Source organism: Myotis yumanensis, unplaced genomic scaffold (genome assembly GCF_028538775.1).
Source record: "Myotis yumanensis isolate MYYU_CA2020_CCGP unplaced genomic scaffold, mMyoYum1.0.hap1 SCAF_4, whole genome shotgun sequence".
NCBI classification, from domain to species: domain Eukaryota; kingdom Metazoa; phylum Chordata; class Mammalia; order Chiroptera; family Vespertilionidae; genus Myotis; species Myotis yumanensis.
Genome location: NW_027223755.1, coordinates 73,128,593 through 73,145,969, shown reverse-complemented (window position 1 = coordinate 73,145,969; position 17,377 = coordinate 73,128,593). Strand labels below are relative to the sequence as shown.

At 41.0% G+C, this 17,377-nt stretch overlaps 1 protein-coding gene across 2 annotated transcripts in view; it reads right to left on the bottom strand.

Annotated features, from left to right (window-relative positions):
* SNX24 (sorting nexin 24) overlaps positions 1-17,377 on the bottom strand; it is a 131,160-nt gene that overhangs the window by 63,967 nt on the left and 49,816 nt on the right. The window lies entirely within an intron of this gene.

The window sequence follows — 17,377 nt, the reverse complement described above, 5'->3', positions numbered from 1 at the left end:
AAATGCACCTTAACATTTTAACCAGAGGATGTTCCGTCCTTAAAATTATTTCACCAAATGCAGATGATGGTATAAAAGTGTGATACCACAGCGAGAGTCTGGTAAGAATCGCAGACTCACAACATGCTATCCTGGGTGTTTCACCGGCGGTGCTGTGTCACGGATAAGACAATCATGCAAACGGTAGTGCATTTTAGGTTAATTTCTTCCTAACCGGCATATTCATCTCTAGTCTCAGCTGGAGTTATTCTGCTGTTTGCGAAACAGAGAGCTCGTGGTAAAGGTTCATTTTCCCTGCGTGACACGAGTGACAGCTTGTGCTCCCACCTCGGGAAGGTTGAAAGGCCAGATGCAAAGGCTCTCTGTGCACACTAATTAGTAGGCACCAACATGACATTTTCTTGATTCTCAGGTCAGTGGGTCAAGACTGGAACAAGGGATGAGCAGTGGTGTGAAATGCTCATGAAAACACAATGTTGAGGTGGGGGGAGGATGCTGGGCAGGAACTGCAGAGAAGGTGCTCTGCTATTTCAAGACTTTGTCATTGGCTCCTGTTTTGTGAGCCAGTGTTTGTCAACACGGGGATGAGGGAATATTGTTCAATTACTTAGTAAGCCTAATTTCCTGTTTCAATTGCCCTTCTGAAAAAAAAACGAAGGTTGAGGTCACATGAAAGAGAATAGTGGTAAAAGCAAGCTTACCTTATCCTTAAAAATAATTAGACATACAAGTTCACATACTGTCATTATTAACCCAGACCCCTTTGGCTCTATATTTCTGCCTTATATGTAAATACAACGTTTTTATGGAAAGTCAAAAATTATCTCATCAAACAAAATGTGTTTGTGTTTTTGTGCTTCTACAAATCAGAAACAAAATCTTGAGTTGCACGACTCAGTTAAAAAACACCACCACCTACTTAAATGAGATACATTTTTACCTACTTAGTTGATACTTTAGTCTAACATTTGTGTTTTTCTAAGTAATCCCTCTAAAAGTACTTTCCTTTGGTGAATTTGTGAAAATACTTTCTTCTAAAAACATACACATATGCTTCAAACGCTCAGATATCCCTACATTATTTTTCAAAAATAACTGTTTACTAATTCACTAGAGAAAACTGTCCTTCTTCAAAGACCCTGCCAGAAATAGAATAAAGAAAACTCCCTGAGAAACACAAACAAAACAAGTGCAGCTTCAACGTGGGGCCTGGTTAACAGGATGCAGAGCCTCCTCTCTAGCGTCAGGTCCCAGATTTAAATCAGGACAATGTGGGAGCAATGAGAGAGAGTTATTTCATCTGCGGAACTGCATGAAATAAATGAAGTTTATGTTCCGAGTCCAGTGACTTGAGGTTTCAACACAAACACCACCACCTTAATTGGCAGGGTTGTTGCAGAACCCAGAGAAGGAGAAAGTGGGTGACTTGGGAAGGTTCAACCCACTAGGTCACCCCTCAAGGTGCCCCCTCTTAGAGGCCAGATAAGACGCATGACACAGCGGCTGCCTCATAGAATGTCATCCTCATATCGACCAGATGGTTCCATTACCAAGTTCCTCAGTTACTTTTCACAATCACTAAATTCACGCGGTGGAGGTGGGGGTGGTTGTACACAGGAGTTGAGAAATTTTAATTCTAATATTTTAATTATGTTGCTATTTCAAAAATGCGTAATAATTTGATACTGTTCCCCACCCCCTCCATTTTTTTTTTTTTTAATTCTGGGAGAACATCTTAGAAAGGAGGCAGGTTAATAAGAATTTCCATGACAATGTGAAGCAAGAAATAGAGTCAATTTAATAAATCTCATTTCCCTGAATTCCATACCAGACTTTAAAATAAATAAATAAATATACACACACACACACACACACATGGCTAGATAGATAGATAGATAGATAGATAGATAATGATTTCAGAGAGGAAGGGAGAGGGAGAGAGAGATAGAAATATCAATGATGACAGAGAATCATTGATCGGCTGCCTCCTGCATGCCCCCTACTGGGGATCGAGCCCGAAACCCAGGCATGTGCCCTTGACTGGAATCAAACTCAGGACCCTTCAGTTTGCAGGCCGATGCTCTAACCAGCTAGTTTTTGTGTGTGTGTGTTTGTTTTTTTTTGTTTTTTAAGAGCTCTGACCCATGTTGTCTCTGCTGCCTGGAAACCCTTCTGCTCTGCTCTCCTGGAAAACCCTGAGTTGTCCTCTGCCTCTATGTGGGGGCAGCACAGACGATGTGTGGAAAGCTCACCAGGCACAGTACCTGGCATTCATCCTTGTTTTTAACAGCTACTTCCTGAGGGCCTACCATGTGCAGGGCGTTGCTCTTGGCTCTGGGTATTCAGCAGTGAACAAAGCAGGTGGGAGAGTGTTCTATCAGTGAGGGAGGCCGACTGTGAACGTATGAGCAGACCTGGTGATGTCAAGAAACGAGAAGAGCTGTGAAGAACAACGCAGGGTAACGAGACAGAGCTGTACAAGGGTGCCCTTAAAGACAGGGTGTCAGAGAGGCCTTCCTAAACAGAGAGGCAGGGGCAGGTACAAAATCTGAAGGGAATAAAAGTGTACGAGAGTTGAATGTGGCTGCCTCTGGAATTTCGTACTGGGAGTGTGTAGACAAGGACTATTTGTTTTCATTCCTATTTAAAAAAAATTTTTTTTTTTTTTAAGTTAAGATGAGGGCAGGGTGATTTCCACTTCTGGCCAAGATGGAGTAACTGAGAACAGATTTAACCTCCCACTTGAAACAATTAAAAATATATTTTTTTTTCTTTTGTTTCCCTTGCCCAAGGAGCTATAGCAGAAAAAAATATTGCTCCAAGAAATAAACCAATAAGGCTACAATAAATTAAAAAGTTTTCCCATGACAAAAGAAACTATGAAAAAAATTAAATGACAATCCACTGAATGGAAGAACATATTCACCAATAATACATCTGATAAGGGGTTAATGTCCAAAATATATAAAGAACTTATACAACTCAATACCAAAAAAACAAACAGTTCAAATAAAAAATGGGTAAAGGACCTGAATAGACACTTCTCCAAAGTGGACATACAAATGGCGAAGAGGCATTTGACAGTATGCGTAACACCACTAATCAGTAGAGAAATACAATTGAAAACCACAATGAGAAACCAAGATGGCGGCATAGATAAACACCGGAGATTGCTGCCACAAACAACCACTTCAAAAATACAACTAAAGACGGAACGGACATCACCCAGAACCACAGGAAGGCTGGCTGAGTAGAGATTCTTCAACTAGAAGGAGAGAGAACAGCATACCGAGGCTCAGAGGAGGCGCAGTGTGGAAAATACAAAGGTACGGAGGTGCGCGCGCAGAGCGGGCTGGTGGCTGAGGGCACGGTTGTTGTTTTCAATCAGGAGGGAGTCTCAGACTCTGAGTTCCAGATCCAGGCGAGTCTCTAGGGACTCAGACTCAAACGGGAGAAGCGGGATTGTCTGGCATCACCCGGAACGTGAGGGCAGCTTTCTCTCCGAGGTTTTCAGTGGTTGCTGGGGTTCTGAGAACCAGAGCCTCTGGGAACGGGACTGAGAGCAGCCACAACTGCTCCCTCCACCCGCCCCGCCCCACCCAAGCCCTGCACAGAGCCATTTGCCGGATAGCCTCAGGCAAAGGCTAGATTAGCACCTCTCCAGAGGACAGAAGTTTTCCCACTGCAGCAGACACAGCTGATTCTCACAGCCAGTCGGCCTGGTGGTCAAATCCCTCTAGTATTAACTACAACAATCAAGGCTTAACAAGAACAAGACTGCGCACAAAGACCACAAGGGGGTGCACCAAGAAAGCATAAAAAATGCGGAGACAAAAAAACATGACAGAAATGGAGGATTTAGAGCTAAACAACGCAATTTTGAGGGCTTGCAATAATGTGCTAGAAGCTGCCAATAAACTTGATGAGAGCCTCACGAAATCTAATGAGACCCTTGATGTTATGATAAAGAACCAACTAGAAATTAAGCATATACTGACTGAAATAAAGAATATTATACAGACACCCAATAGCAGACCAGAGGAGCGCAAGAATCAAGTCAAAGATTTGAAATGCGAAGAAGCAAAAAACACCCAACCGGAAAAGCAAAATGAAAAAAGAATCCAAAAATACGAAGATAGTGTAAGGAGCCTCTGGGACAGTTTCAAACGCACCAACATCAGAATTATAGGCATACCAGAAGATGAGAGACAGCAAGATATTGAAAACCTATTTGAAGAAATAATGACAGAAAACTTCCCCCTCCTGGTCAAAGAAGTGGACTTACAGGTCCAAGAAGCGCAGAGAACCCCAAACAAAAGGAATCCAAAGAGGACCACACCAAGACACATCATCATTAAAATGCCAAGAGCAAAGGACAAAGAGAGAATCTTAAAAGCAGCAAGAGAAAGAGACTCAATTACCTACAAGGGAATACCCATACGACTGTCAGCTGATTTCTCAACAGAAACTTTGCAGGCCAGAAGGGAATGGCAAGAAATATTCAAAGTGATGAATACCAAGAACCTACAACCAAGATTACTTTATCCAGCAAAGTTATCATGCAGAATTGAAGGTCAGATAAAGAGCTTCACAGATAAGGAAAAGCTAAAGGAGTTCATCACCACTAAACCAGTATTAGACAAAATGCTGAAAGGTATCCTTTAAGAAGAGGAAGAAGAAAAAGGTAAAGATACAAATTATGAACAACAAACATGCATCTATCAACAAGGAAATCTAAGAATCAAGTGAATAAATAATCTGATGTACAGAATGAACTGGTGATTATAATGAATCAGGGACATAGAAAGGGAATGGACTGACTATTCTTGGGGGGGAAGGGGAGTGGGAGATGCGGGAAGAGACTGGACAAAAATCGTGCACCTATGGATGAGGACAGTGGGTGGGAAGTGAGGGCGGAGGGTGGGGCGGGAACTGGGAGGAGGGGAGTTATGAGGGAGGGAAAGAGGAACAAATGTAATCTGAACAATAAAGATTAAAAAAAAAAAAAGACAACCACAATGAGCTATCATCTCACACCTGTCAGAATGGCTATCATCAATAAATCAACAAACAGGTGCTGGCAAGGATGTGGAGGAAAGGGAACCCTCATGCACTCTTGGTGGGAAAGCAAACAGGTGCAACCACTGCGGAAGAGAGTATGGAGTTTCCTCAAAAAATTAAAAATGGAACTGCCTTTTGACCCAGTGATCCCACTTCTGGGAATATATCCAAAGAAACCAGAAACATTGATTTGAAAAAAGATATGCAGCCCTATGTTCATTGTAGCACTATTTACAATGGACAAAATTTGGAAGCAGGTCAAGTACCCACCAATAGATGAGTAGATAAAAAGCTGTGATACATTTATACAATGGAATACTACACAGCTATAAAATAAGGAAATCTTACCTTTGTGACAGCATAAATGAAACTAGAGGGTATTACACTAAATTAAATAAGCCAGCCAGAGAAAGACAAAAACCATGTAATTTCACTTATATGTGAAATCTAATGAACAAAATAAAAAAAGTAAAAAACCAGAAACAGTCTCATAGATACTGAAAACAGACTGACCACTGTCAGAGGGTAGGGGGACAGGGGGTCTGGGTGAAACAGGTGAAGGGATTAAGCCAGTGGTTCTCAACCTTCCTAATGCTGCGACCCTTTAATACAGTTCCTCATGTTGTGGTGACTCCCAATTTCATTGTTACAAATTGAACAAAATTAAAGCATAGTGATTAATCACAAAAACAATATGTAACTATATATGTGTTTTCCAATGGTCTTAGGCAACGCTTGTGAAAGGGTTGTTCGACCCCCAAGTTGAGAACCGCTGGAATAAGCGAGGAAAAGGGGGTGGGAGAGGTAGAAGAAAGTAAAGGGAGAATAAATGGTGATAGAAGGAGATTTGACCTGGAGTGGTAAACACACAATATAATATACAGATGATATCTTACAGAGTTGTACACTTGAAACCTACATAATTTTATTAATTAATGTAATCCCAATAAATTCAATACAAATATTTAAAAAATTAAAAACTGGATAAAATACATGGAAAAAAGGGCTCTCAAGACATTAGACACAAAGAAATGAAGACAGTGAGAGATGGGAAACAAATAAGGTGAGCCCTGTGTTTACCCCAGGCAGGGGCTGAAGGTCCCCTGAGTTAGGGAGATGGAATCTGGAGTGAGGGGAAGCCAGGATAATTTTCTCTGCAGTATTCAGGTGAATCCTCAGCAGCACATGGGATTGGGGAAATTACCCAAGGATGGGGAAAGATTAGAAAGAACAGTGCTCAGAGACAACTGGGCATAGTGCCTGTTCCCAAAAGCCAGGGCGGAAAACCTCATAATTCATGAGGCATTAGTTATCAGAAGAGGTCTGGCTATGTAGTAAGCAAAATTAACTGCAGACTAAAAGCTCTTTTAGTCCAGTGTAAAAAAGCTTAAACATAAGACCTGAAGAGAGCAAACTGTTCCTGAGTAATTTAACCACACACCAGAACAAAGCTCAAGAATATTTTTAGGAATATAAAAATATCCTGCACCCAACAAGATAAAAGTCACAGAGTCTGGAATCCAATTTTAAAAAGTAGAAAAATATGACTCATAATGAGAAGAAAAACCAACCCTTTGAAACAGATCCTTAAATGACACAGATGATAAAATTATTAAACAAAAGTATTAAGATCATTACTACCAGGGAAGTTCTCATGTTCAAGAGTCCAAAGGAAAGGTTGACCATGTTACATGGAAGCATGGAAGATATTAAAAAAGAAAAAAAAAAGATTCAGACAACAGGTCTGGGTCCTATTGACAAAATCAACAATGTCAGTGACTTTAAAAATACACAGGATGAAATTGATAGCAGATTAGACACTGCAGAAGAAAAGATTAGTGAAGCTGAAAATCTAACAATAGAAACTAAAATGAAACAGAAGGAAAAAAACAAGATAAATACAGCATGGGACAACTTTAAACAGTAAGGGGTTGGGAAGAAAGACAAATACATTTGGAGAAATAAAAAATTTTCTCCAATTTGGCGGATACTAAAAACCAACAGATCCAAGAAAACCCAGCACAAGAAATATGAAAGGGAAACAACCCAAAATAAAAACCAAGGTACATCATAATCAAATCGTCTAAAATTAATAAGAACTAAAATCTGGTCAGCAGCCAGAGAAAAAGAGACATTACATAGAAAAAGAAGAAAGACATGTGTAATGACAAACTTATCAAATATCTCTAAAAATAACCAAGCTTTATAAGAGTGATGCAATGCATATATACTTTATGTTTTAACTTAATAAAATATGTTCTATGTGAGGTATTATGTATAAAATAAAATGTACAATTAAAAGCTAGTTAAATCTTTAATAATTATTTTTAAAGTATTTTGGTAATTCTTCTCAGTCAAATGATAGCAATAATAGTAACACAAACAACAACAAGGAGTTTTATAGACTTGTTAAGTGCAGGCACTGATCTAAGCTCTTTACTCACAATACTCATTCATTTCATTCTCACAATAATCCAACAACCCCACATGAGACAGGTACTATTACCTCCATTTTACATGTCAGGAAACTGAGGCATGGATTAAGTAATGTGCCCATAGGAAAACTGCACTTTGAACCCAGTGATTTGGGTCCTGAATCTGCCTTTTTAGCCACTGCACATGACTGACTCCCCATGAAAGGACTCCTTATGTATAATGCTATTTGTTGGAGAAACTGAATACTTCGAAATAGGAGAAACCCTGAAACATTTTAGAGTGATGACAAATCTTTCCATCTATTTTCCTCCAGGTTCTGTCTTCTGGGGGGAAGTTTGCAGGATCATAGGGCACTGGCAGGGGTGGGGGTGGGGGCATGGCATGAAGCCTTTACCCCCAACATATGGAACCTGTGTTTCTCTCAGTCAAACCAGAACACTGATCTATACAAAAAGCACACACCTCTCTAGAGCAGGGGACTTTTTAAAAATAAATTACTAAATCTGTACTGTTCCCAACACTTGCTTATATAACCCTATATAATAAAAGCCTAATATGCTAAGTGTCCCATGGTCTGGTGACCGGTTGACTGTTCAATCATTCAAAGCGTAATATGCTAATGATATGCTAAGGCTGCTCGACCGCTCACTACGATATGCACTGACCACCAGGGAGCAGTCAACCGGTTGACCAGTTGCTATGACGTGTACTGACCACCAGGGGGCAGACGCTCCAACTGGTAGGTTAGCTTGCTGCTGGGGTCCGGCTCATCGGGACTGAGCGAGATGGGCCAGACACGCCCTGGAGCCCTCCCAGGGTCCCTCCCCAGCCCTGATCATGCACCGGTGGGGTCCCTCGGCCTGTCCTGCACACTTTTGCAATCCAGGACCCCTCGGGAGATGTCGGAGAGCCGGTTTCGGCCCCACGCAGGGCTTATGGCTGGTGAGCACTGCTGAGGTGGCGTGAGCCTTTCCCCATCAGGACTGATTGGGCGCAAGCCCACAGCAGGTGCAGTGGGGCCGGATGAGTGTGAGCAGCAGGTAGGAACTGCAGGCAGCGTTGGAATGCAGGTTTCGGCCCAATCCCCACAGGCCACCCCGAGGGACCCCACCTGTGCATGAATTCGTGCACCACGCCTCTAGTGAAAATATAAATAAATGTACTCACATATAATTATAATATTGGGAACATTATCATGCCCAGTTTTCAGAATCAGTCTATACAGCATTGAAGATTATTATTTTTACAGAAGAGACTAAATATTTTAAACCTTGTCAGTGTAAAGAATCACGGCATAACTGTCAGAAAATAGGCGATGAATAGGGAAGAAACTGGGTGAAAGGAAGTATATGGGGTACAAATTTTTTCATTTTACATAACTGGTAGTCAAAGGGTACTGGTGAAAACTGGTGGATGAAGGAAGTGGTTAAAGTTACCAAGTTAAAAAACAGAAAAGTTATAATGTTAATTTTTTTAAATATATTTTATTGATTTTTTACAGAGAGGAAGGGAGAGAAATAGAGAGCCAGAAACATCGATGAGAGAGAAACATCGATCAGCTGCTTCCTGCACATCTCCCACTGGGGATGTGCCCGCAACCCAGGTACATGCCCTTGACCGAAATCAAATATGGGACCCTTCAGTCCGCAGGCCGACGCTTTATCCACTGAGCCAAACCGGTTTCGGCAATTTTTTAATAATGAAATGAAAATCATATACACAACAAAAAGTGTGTGGAAAAGGAGAGAATACAGGGGTGCAATGAACTACATTCCTATTTCCAAGAGGGGGGACAACAGAAATTTTCTGAGACTCAGACATCAAGAAACAGAGAATACAGGTGTGTTATTTACTAATATAGTTATGGTATTTAAAACAGAAATTTAGCCCTGGCCGGTTTGGCTCGGTGGATGGAGCATCGGCCTGTGGACTCAAGGGTCCCAGGTTCGGTTCCGGTCAAGGGCATGTGCCTAGGTTGGGGGCACATCCCCAGTGGGGAGTGTGCAGGAGTCAGCTGGTTGGTGTTTCTCTCTCGTCGATGTTTCTAACTCTCTGTCCCTCTCCCTTCCTCTCTGTAAAAAATCAATAAAATATTTAAAAAAAACAACACAGAAATTTATCAACTAAGTTCTGGATCTGAAAGCTACTAGATATTTTTTTTATGTATGTGTATGCAGTATTGGAATTTTCCTGACCTAATATGGACATCCTGATAATGACATGATTCCTGCTACCTGTTTTAATTTTAAATCTCTCTGATGATAAAGACAAACTTATTGGTATTTATAGGATTGCAGGTTTTCAGTTTAAACCCTAGTACTGATTGATTTCAGCTGCAGCTTCTTAACTCATTATTTGATTATGAAAGTCTCCATTTTTTCTTTTCCTCTTAAACTGTATCTATATGATTCCAAACCAATCAATCAATTGAGGATGAGGGGGGAAGTGCACTCAAATACATCAGGTCATACGTGTTGGTTGGCTAACATAGTTTTTTAAAAATTATTATTTGTTTCAAATATCACATATGGGTTTTTAAAATATATTTTATTGATTTTTTACAGAGAGGAAGGGAGAAGGATAGAGAGTTAGAAACATCGATGAGAGAGGAACATCGATCAGCTGCCTCCTGCACACCCCCCACTGGGGATGTGCCCACAACCAAGGTACATGCCCTTGATCAGAATCGAACCCGGGACCCCTCAGTCCGCAGGCCGATGCTCTATCCACTGAGCCAAACAGGTCAGGGCAATATCAAATATGTTTGACTTAGATTTTCTGTAAATGTGAGTACTGTTCCTTCTTTGATTACTTGAGTTGCTGTGGCAATAAATCACATACTGTGTCAAACAATTAAGAATTCTGGGAAGTAAGTACCAAATAAGCTTTATTATTCTCTTTCATGACCTGCTTTGAAAGAATAAAAATAAATAAATAAATGTTATCTGCACTACTTACTAATTTGGGCAAATCTAAATAACTTGGAGCCATTACCAAAATCAGAACAATAAAATGATGTCCATGTGCCAGTTTGTTGGAAAATAAATGTCCTGGTGCTGTGTGTGGTGCCTTGAAATGGAACGAATCACTACTAACCATGAAGAGGGAGACAAAGTCTCCAGCAGGAAGCGCAGAATGGTTTTCATGGGCATCTGGGGACAGCCTTCCTCACAGGCGGTGTAAGGGAGGGATTTGTGGTTGAAATAACTTGTTTTATGGAGGAACAACAACAAAAAATCCATCATTCTTCTCTAAAACTGCTTAGCTATAGATTGATTGCATCTCCTCATCACATGCTCATGGCTTCAGCAACTCTTCTACCTGCCCCCAATTCCTCCAGAATCTGCCCAACCCACCAATCCACGGCTCTCCTGGAGGAGCCAATCACAGCTCAGTCCTTCTTAAATCCTCCCCACAAGAGGCACCCACCGCACAGAGCCCAGTCACCGCCCACAGCGCTTCTACTGGCAGGTGAGCCTCTCTAAGCCGAGGGATCCTACCCTCCACCTCCTTTCAGCCAAGTGAAATGCACCTCCATTCCAGAGCCTTTGAGTCCTTCAGGTGTCACTGTCTTCCATCCCTCCCTTTAAACAGATCATCTAAACGGCACAATCATATTTAAAGTGCAGTCACACTCTCTAATTTTCAGCAAATGTACTACTATTTAATATCGATATGTTTTGTGCATCAAATAAACTGGAATTTTTGAAGTGTGTGTTTTTTTTGTGTGTTTTTTTTTTGTTTTTTTAGGAAATAAGATGTTTCCTGTAAAAAAATTTGCTGTTGCCAAAACCGGTTTGGCTCAGTGGATAGAGCGTCGGCCTGCGGACTGAAAGGTCCCGGGTTCGATTCCGGTCAAGGGCATGTACGTTGGTTGCGGACACATCCCCAGTAGGAGATGTGCAGGAGGCAGCTGGTCGATGTTTCTCTCTCATCGATGTTTCTAACTCTCTATCCCTCTCCCTTCTTCTCTGTAAAAAATCAATAAAAAATATTAAAAAAAAAAAAAAATTTGCTGTAGTTGGTCAAAAGAATATTGTTCATGAGGGCCTGGAAACTACAAGAATAACTTTATAATAGAGCCCTTTTATTAAAAAGAAACTATCAAATAAAATTTAAAAAATAAAAAGAAACGGTCAGACACACCATTGCTAGCTATGTCTCCTTACGGATACTGCTTATCCACTTTGAGCCTTAGTTTCCTCATATGCAATATGATGATGGTAATATGTATTTCTTAGGGCTGGGGATGGAGTAAATAAATAAGACAAGGTCTATAAAGAACTCAGCACCAGCCTGGCACACGCTTGGTATGAAATACATTCTAGTATCTACCAGAACATCACTGGGTTTCTCACAAATCTAAATGGAATCTGAGGTTATTAATAGTCTTTACTTCTCTAACACACCAGGAAGTACTATGATGCACTGTACTTAATTTTTTAAAAACTGTATTTTTGCTAAAAACCTATTCAATTCAAAAGATCAAAAACTTTAAGGTACTCATCCTCTCCCTCCTGCCCTCCCCCCATATATATGTATGTATATGTATGTATGTGTATGTATATATAAACACACACATACACATATACATGTACACAAATATATATATATATACTAGAGGCCCGGTGCATGACATTCATGCACTGGGGAGTGTGGAGGTCCCTCAGCCCGACCTGCACCCTCTCCAATCTGGGAGCCCTCAGGGGAGCCCTCTCCAACCCGGGAGTTTCTGTCTGTCTTTGCAATCATATGAGCAAATTGTCTGAGACCACAACTCAGTTTGGTTTGTTGCTCACAGAATAATAGAGGCTTTTTTTTCTTTGCTTCATTGGTGGAGATTTCCTGGAAGTTTTAGGATATCTTCCCTTTAATTTTCCTAGACACTCTGATTTTACTTATGTCTCTCACCTTTGCTTTCCCTCCATCTCCCACCGCAACAGTAACTTGCTCCAGGCTCACTTTGCTCTAGTGCAGCGGTTCTCAACCTGTGGGTTGTGACCCCTTTGGGGGGTCGAACGACCCTTTCACAGGGATCACCTAAGACCATCGGAAAACACATATATAATTTTTTAAAAATATATTTTATTGATTTTCCACAGAGAGAAAGGGAGAGAGATAGACAGTCAGAAACATCGATGGGAGAGAAACATCAATCAGCTGCCTCCTGCACATCTCCCACGGGGGATGTGCCCACAACCCAGGCACATGCCCTTGACCGGAATCGAACCCGGGACCCTTGAGTCCGCAGGCTGACGCTCTATCCATTGAGCCAAACCAGTTACGGCTAATCTATTTTTTTAAAAAAAACACTGATACACCACCTTTTTAAAACTAAGTTTATCTAATAAAAATTTTATTACAAATTAAATACAGAAAAATATTTAAATACAGAAGTCTTAAATTTCTGTATTTAACCCCCTTTTCTAAATCTATATAAAACACACCAGTGGCAAAGACTCTGAGAGAGAAGTTCGGAGCCTAATGAGGCCAGGCCTTAGCATGTATCACTGTCATTCTTCATGTAGAATCAGCATTTCTAAACCCATATATAAGGAGCTGCTAAAGAGGAAAAGAAAGAAATTCCAGGAGCTTCTCATATTGATTTCTTTTACCCGAAACAAAGAGATTCTCCTAGTTCTATGCTATATCATAATCACTTAATTTGTCTGACTCCTTTTAAGAAAGAACAATGGATTCAAGAAAAGGTGTTGACTAGCAAAAATATAATCATTTTGCAAGTTTTTTTGTTGTTTGTATGGGTTATTTCCCCTTAGTAATATGACATATGTGGTCTCTATAGAGAAACTGAAAATGTAAAACTCTAGCTCAGGCCGTTCCCACGAGCCTGAGCTAACTCTAAAGCAGCCCACATCTGAAAACGCTCCGCACCTCCCCAGGGTGGGAAGGGTAAGCCTCCTCTACACGCCTTACCTCTAGGTTCACTGCGTCAGACATTCACCGTTAAATCACCGTTAAATCACCGACAGCACCTGATGTGAACACTTGTTTCCCTCCCTCCCCAGTTTCTGCATGGACAGAGCTGGTGCCACTGTGAACCTCCTGCCAGGCATCTTCTCACAGGGGGCCACGCAGGTTTTAAGGAATCTTTATTTTTTTTTTTACTGTATATTCTTTTTTTAAAATATATTTTTATTGATTTTTTACAGAGAGGAAGGGAGAGGGATAGAGAGTTAGAAACATCAATGAGAGAGAAACACCGATCAGCTGCCTCCTGCACACCCCCTACTGAGGCTGTACCCGCAACCAAGGTACATGCCCTTGACCAGAATCGAACCTGGGACCTTTCAGCCCACAGGCCGACGCTCTATCCACTGAGCTAAACTGGTTAGGGCATGTATATTCTCTTTTTTTCTTTTTAATTTTTTTATTGATTAAGTTATTACATTAAGGAATCTTCTTGATGAAGTACTTTCTGGGGAAAAATATGGTTCACAGATAGGAAATGAATACCTCCTACCACAATTAGTTCAGTCCTTTTCCAAGCATTTGCTAAGTGTCCAACCACTCTACTTCTCACCATGGCTTTGCCAAGGCTGTCCTTTTACAAACTAAAATTCACTATCACAGCCTGATATGGACACATGAAAACATTTCCAGATGTGAGCTGCTTGGCCCTCAGAGAAAATAGTATGTCCTATTTAAATACAGCTGAGAGTAGGAAAGAAGAGTCATATTAGTTTTATTATGTAGCTTTTCATAGGACATACCACAAAAATAAATTAACCTAAACATATATGGAGAAAGAAATAAGACAAAAATATATGAGTATGTTTATTTATCAATTAATGTATGGACAGATACTGATATGAATTATTTGTTCAACACTGTGGCATCAAATCAAAATTGAAATAGGAATTTTATAATGAAAAAGTGTATTTATAATCATAAAAATTGTAAACAACCTAATAGAATGGTTAATAAATGATAGCCTATTCATATCATATTTCAGAAGATTTATTAATATAAATTGATATTGATCTTGTCAATATTTTTATAAAATAAGAGCAGACTATACAAAGAGTATACTGTTTCATGTTTTATGAATATCTACATATATAAAAGGCTAATATGCTAAGTGTCCGTCCGACCGGTAACTATGACATGCACTGACCACCAGAGGGTAGATGCTCAACACAGGAGCTGCTGTGACGCGCACTGGCCATTTACAGAGAAATGGCACCACGGACCTGGCACCCACAAAGCAACACTCGGCTTCCCCCAAGTGGGACACAGGCCCCGCCACCACCCTGGAGCGATACCCCACCAAATCACAGTCGACGCTGCCAAGACCCCATGGTGCAAAATGCGGCCCACAGCCCAGCCCAGCCCGGAAATGGTCCCTGTGAGCACTGGGTAATGACATCATGCAGCAACGCCCAGCTTCCTCTCCCTAGTGACTAGCCTTGCAGTTTCTTCAGCCGAGGAACATGACTTGCTTTATAGCCAGGTGGAAACCATTTTACACTTTAACCAAATGTCTGTGAAGCGTTTTCCCGTACCCCATCTCATTTGATCCTCACAGAAGTCCTGGAGTAGGTAGATAGGAGACTTAGTGGAATCCTATTTTCTTTTCAGTAGCCAGAAAACAGGGATCTAGAAACTTGACCTGACTGAAAAGAAGTAAGAAATGGTGGACCTTGAAAATGACTTCAGGTTTTCTCACTGCACAGAATATAGTCAAGCACTGCTGCAGTTAAATATTTTACCCTTTGTTCTCCCTGCATGATCTACAGTAGTAATCTGCTTCGTGTTGGTATTTACTGCTGTGTTGCTGATAATTACCTGAAAGAGAAGTTGGGGTGCTTCACTGGGCTGGAAAAAGTCTAGCTACATCAGAAAGCAGGTCTAATTAAGCAAGTTTATTCTATATATACAAAAAGCTAAGTTGACTTGTGCATGCACTATACATATACAGCTCTAGCTGGCACCAATCACACGCGTGTGTTTCGATCTGTCATTGTCGATCATGAATTTGGTTGATATTTCTATTATAGAGAAAGGGTGAATAGCGATATTAAAATATTTCTTCTAAATTCCTTTCAGTGGGCACAAATCTGCACACCAGGCCACTAGTATGTATATAACAGTATATGTACATATATACCAAAAAAAAAACTGGGAGAAAGAAAACCCACCAAAATGTTTTGGAGGAATTATGGATAACCTTTGTTCCTTTAACTTTTCAGTCCCCCACCCCAATTTTTCTGCATTACAGATGTGTATCTCTTGCCATTTGCTAAAATTTTGAGTGAAAACATGCTATGATGAGAAAAGATAAGCTGCAAATGAGATATTTAGGTTCTAGTTCCCTCTCTTAGGGTGAACACTTGCCCTCATTGTAGACAGACAGACAGAAAAGTCACTAATCAACTCTAGGCCTATTCATATTGTGTAGCATGAGGGGGTTGACCAGTTGCCCTCTAACCCTGAGTACTTTACTTCTGTGTAACTACGTATTGCTTTGTCACATACATTTCTCTCCTACTCTGCTCTAAGGTGGAGACTGTGCCACATGCACATATTTTGTGCCACATTTTACACACCGACCAGGGCAAACAAATGTGAATTCATTCACCACTAACCACCCAAGCTTACCTTCCTGTTCCGAATCATTGTCTTCAGGATCTGATTCTGTTCAGTTAGTTGTCTCACACTTAGCTCTCTCTTACCGAACAGCACACTCTATTCTCAAAACAGACCATCCTCCCTCTGCCCTACCTGTCCTCCCCTCCTCTCCTACCTTGTGTGCAGTTTCTGGCTGGGAAATCAGAGGCTCTATCTGGGTGAATCTGAGCCAGACAGTGGTTTACAAAAAAGACCTGATCACACACTGTCCTGCTCACTTCTCACGCCTTCGCATCCCACCAGCTCCTTTTATTCTCCAATATGCTCACCCTCTCAAGCTTCCTAGGCCTGAAAGGGAATGCAGCAGAGCTGTGTGTGATGACTTACCTTGTCCTCTTACCGTGGAGGGACACACAACACCCCATTGCCAGAGGCTGGGCGAACACTTGCCCTCATTCTCAGGCAGGGTGGGTGTGACCAATTACACACTGTTAAGAGGGTTCAGCTAGGATAACTGTGATAACGTGACACACAAAATCAGGCCCACACTTTTCTAAGCTGTTATAACCCTGTGCCTACATCACATGGGAAGGGTTTGCTGATGCATGTGACCTGGGTAGCTCAGTCTGGCATCAGGAGGGGAGCTGGTGCCAAAGGGGCTCCTTGGCCCATCTCTTGGCTATTGTGCAAAAATGCATATCCCCCTAACAGGCAAAGAGGAGGGAGCGGTTTTTTGTTTTGTTTTGTTTCTAACATCATTATATCTGTTTTCATTATTTTCCTAAGATCTAAACAATCTTGAGTTAATCTAGTGTTGGGACCTCTTTAATATGCTTTCTGAAATAAAATAAAACGAAATGACTAATTTTTCTGGCCATGAAGTCAAAACACTACGCAAAACACCACGGAAGCAAGTTAAGTGAAGCCTTCCTGCTGTTGCAAGGTAAGACCCTCAATGGATTTTGTACTTTTTTAAATTCAAAGATATTCCCACTTCATTAACACCATTCCTGGTTCTTTACTTCTTTGTTAGCACCATGGAGAAATTCCAGGCTTTCGGAGATTCAAATGACTTGTATCTAAATCAGACCTGGACTCTCTGGGCTCAACATGCCGATTTACATGAAATCTCTTCGAGTTTCTCTGCTTCCATAAAATGCGGATGCCACTGCCCATCAGGCCCAAGTTTGCCTCTTTGCACAAACAGTCCAAAACAGTTTTCCTGATCTGTTTCAACTTGAAGTGTTGTCAATATATGGATTGTCTTGCTTTCTAATTCAGTGAAAAATCT